This window comes from Geospiza fortis, unplaced genomic scaffold (genome assembly GCF_000277835.1).
Source record: "Geospiza fortis unplaced genomic scaffold, GeoFor_1.0 scaffold27, whole genome shotgun sequence".
Lineage (NCBI taxonomy): Eukaryota > Metazoa > Chordata > Aves > Passeriformes > Thraupidae > Geospiza > Geospiza fortis.
This window is the reverse complement of record NW_005054329.1, coordinates 2,254,327-2,258,291: the sequence shown is the minus strand read 5'-3', so window position 1 is coordinate 2,258,291 and position 3,965 is coordinate 2,254,327. Positions and strand designations below refer to the sequence as shown.

The 3,965-nt window shown below is 49.8% G+C and overlaps 1 protein-coding gene across 1 annotated transcript in view; it reads left to right on the top strand.

The window, feature by feature from the left end:
* NACC2 (NACC family member 2) overlaps positions 1 to 3,965 on the top strand; it is a 15,897-nt gene that overhangs the window by 5,730 nt on the left and 6,202 nt on the right.

Genomic DNA, 3,965 nt, shown 5'->3' with positions numbered 1-3,965 from the left:
TTGCAGATGCTCGGCGCTTTTCTGCACTGAGCCACGTTCTTGTCAGTCAGCTCTCTGCTGAGCAGATGCAGTTAATTTAATTTTGACAGGCACCAGCGAAGTTGTGCAAGGGTCCGTCCTCCTCCCCTGCTCCTGCTGCACCGGTTTGCAGGGAAAAGGGAAAATCTTGATGCAGCAAATGGCTGGAATGTAAAGGCTGGACTTGAAAGTTATGAAATCCTGAACTGACAAGAGCACGCTTCATTAAAAATTCATCTAAAATAGCCATTATAGAATAGTTGTGGTAATTAGCTGAGAGAATAGTTTTCTCTCCTGGCCTCTGATTCCTGACAGTAAGGAAAGAGGGCAAGGAACAGCCCAGAATCCCAAATGGTGCAGCCCGTGCAGCATCCCGAGCGGGGCCGGGCACGGCGCGCTGCAGCCGCGTAAATCACAGATCACACCAGGAATTGCAGCGGGATGGAGCAGCTGGCTGCCACTGCAGGGACAGCCCCTGCTCCTGCCAGCTCCCCCTGCTCCCCGTGGGGCCAGCCTGTGCACAGGGAGGATGCTCAGCAGCAAACAGCTCGTGGATTTTTAGGGAATGAAGCGGTCGAGGGCTGTGCCGGTTACCCACCAGAGCGCTTTGGCTTTTTGCAGAGGGATTCAAACACCTGCAAAGTGCTGAAAGCCTGGCTGTGTGTCTTCATGGGACAAGGTGGGGACTGGGCACAGGTTGGACTTGATGGTCTTGGAGGTGTTTTCCAAGCTGAGTGGCTCTGTGGTGGCACTGCCCCATCCTGACCCTGGCACGGTCGGAGCTGAGCCCCAGGCTGGGGGCACTCAGCCTCTGGCCTTTTTTGGCATTAAACTTCCAGCCCCATTTTCCTCCCTCTGAACCACAGATGTTTAATTTTAGGCTGGCAGATGTTTCACTCCTGGCTGAGATCTGAGGCGAAGGCAAGATAGGGGTATTTATAAACCAGTAATATTTTTCCTATACTAATTCCAGATTACCTCCCTGTATAAATAGGTCACAAATCAAAGGCTACATTTCAGTACGTTGGTATAAATGTACTATTTGGGAAATGTAAACTCTCCCCGTTGGGACTCTGTGATGGATCTATCCCAGGGTGCTTGCGTGTGTCCTCTGCTCCAGGTTTACATCTGCAGCAGATGCTGGGGATGCTGAGGCTGTGGAGGGAAGATATTTTTGAGGTGGTCCCACTGCCAGTGGAAAATAGGCTGATGGGAGAGAAATGTTAAAATATTGCTGTTTGAAAAGAGACTTCTGGCCGTGTACAGAAAAGCATCATCCACATGTTTGCATCCATGGTGGAGCAGGTGGAGATGGGCTCTCCAGCCTTTTCTGCAGGGCTTGAGATGTGTGGTTGCATGTTGGGGCTCTGTAAACATCAATTTTTGGGTGAGGCTCCATCACTCTGATCTTTCTGTGTCTCCCAATCCCATTCCTAAACCAGAAGCAGTTGTTTCTTACCCACAGGAGCACCTTGATGTTTATGTGCAGTTTGGAGAACTCAAACTGGTGGGAATTGGGGCTTCATGGCTCATTTTGAAGCTCTGCTTGTTTGGGCTGTCAGGAAGTAAGGAGATGAGTGAGTGCTGGGGCCAGGTGTGTGTCCAGCAGTTCCCAGGCACTCACCTGAGCAGCCCATCCCAGCAAAGCTCAGGTGGGACATGCAGAAATCCCAATGTCCCCAAACCATCGTGGGCTCAGCACTAAGGGGCTGTGAGGGGTCTCTGGAGTTTGTTTTAGGGATAAGGAGGACACGTGCCCCAGCATCATGAACAGCCTGGAGCCATGGAGCATGGACCAGTGAGTTCGTTTGAGGCTGTTTCTTCAGCCCAAAAAATCCAGGAAAATGGGTTTTTCCCATTCTGCACCACCTGTTGCAGCTGCAGCCTCCAGCTAAGTTTGGGATAAAAGCATAATCCAAATAAATGAAATATTCCAGTGTTTGGCTGGCAGCTCTGGTGGCTTCCTCTGTAATGATTTCCTGCCCCTCTCTGCTGGCTGGGAGCTCCTTTCTTGTTCAGGAACAAAACTGTATTTAACAATACTTCCCATTGTTTGCCCTTTCATTCAAAGGGAAGGAGCCGCTGCCCTCTGAAGATACAAATTAATTAGAAGCAAATACTCTCCTGTTCTCTGGAGCAGAAAGGCCAAACAGAGTGGCTTTCTGTGGAAACATGGCACCAAAGTGGCTCCTTTACATAACTGATTGCTATCTGCTCAACTGAGGTGCCACTGAAAGCCCCAAACCTCTTTTTTGTTTGGTATCGTTGGTTTTCTGCTAATGCTTGAATGGAAACAAAGCCCCCCAAAATGATTCATGGCCATGTTTAATAAGAGATTTATAGACAGTGAGCCAGCAGGACAGATGTAACCAAAATCCAGCAGTGGGTTGAGTTGCGCTTGGTCTTTTTAGCTGAATTTTAGTTTGGTTTATGAATTTTAGTTTGGTTTATGAAGTATGGTCCTGATGGATATTGTGGGTGCTTTCAAGTCATTGGTTAAAGTAAAAATTGGAATATTAAAAATTCAATTTTGATAACCTGGGCAGAGTCCTGTGCTGGGGTGGGATTGTATAGGTCACATATACAGCTCCTAGGGGTTGTATATTTAATTTTACCTCTGAATAAAATTTTACCTCTGGGACATGACTGAGGGGTCCCTTCCTGCCCTGGAGCTGCCCTGGTGGCCCTGCCTTGCCAGGGGAGGACAGCAGAGCAGGACTGGTTCCTCAGTACCCACTGTCCCTTTGCTTTTGGTTTATTTAAGCTGGAAAATACCAGTATTTAATGGGATATGGTTTGCTTATCACTCTTTAAAAGCCTCAAAATAGAGCTGGCCTTTGAGATTCTCCCTCAGTGGGAGCTGACCTCTATCTCCAGTGGGATCTTGGCTCTGGATGCTTGGGAATGCAGGGAATATTGCAGCTGGGGGTATCAATGGCACAGATTTCCCACTGGTGATGGGGCTGCAATGGCACAGAGAGTTCAGAAACACCCTGTGAGTTGTTCTGCTGCTGTTGGCTCCTGTCTCCCTGAGCAGGGACCATCCTCCTGCCATTCCAGAACCCCTCCTGGCGTTCCTCAGGGACAGAGGGAGCCATCCAACCCCTGTCCTGAGGGTGGGGATGCCCCCAGAGCCTCCACGGGATGCCCCAGCCCAGCAGGGCACCGTGGCCATGTCCTACTTAGAACAGAACACTGCTCCCTTTGTCCCCGAGCCATCACCCTGGGTTACTGAGCAACAAGTCTGCAAAACTTGTTATTTTATCTGCAGGGAGGAAAAGTGAACCCAGAACTCGGCGATAATCGCAGGGAAAGACACCTCTGGAGCAGGTTTTGGGTTCAGAAATGCTTCTTGCTGGGGTTTCTGCTCCTCTCAGTGTGCACAGGTTTCGAGCACAGAGCTGGGTTTGGGCTTGTACGTGGCACTTGCCACTTTATCAAACAGTTTTGGGGGGAAAAAGGTGGATCATGGCAGAGCTGGGCTGCAGTTCAGCCCTGGAGCTGTTCCCACCATGTCCTGAAGTTGGTCTGCATGGTCAGCCCTTGTTGCTGTCAAAAATTGTCATTTTAAGCAATCTGGTGGTCTTGGACTGTAAATGTGCTTTACAAACCAATCCTCTGTGTGCTCACAATGCCCAGGTTTGGAGTGCTGGCAGGACAGCCCAGTATTTCCAGCTTTTCCATGTTACTGGTTGCTCCTGGGCAGTGGTGGGCTCTGGAGATGGTGCATCAGAGCAGGTTGGGAAAATCTGGTATTTTGGCTTTCAAGCTACACCTTAGTAACATTTGTGCCTTGTGGATGGGGGCTTCTTTTGTTACTGAGAGGAAAAGCTGCAGAGACAGAGGAAGAGAAGGTGGGCTGGAGGTGGCTCAGGGGTGCATCTCAGGAGAGCTCTGGTGACCTTTCCCAGAGCAGAGGTGTCTGCAGGGCCTGGATTTTTACTTCA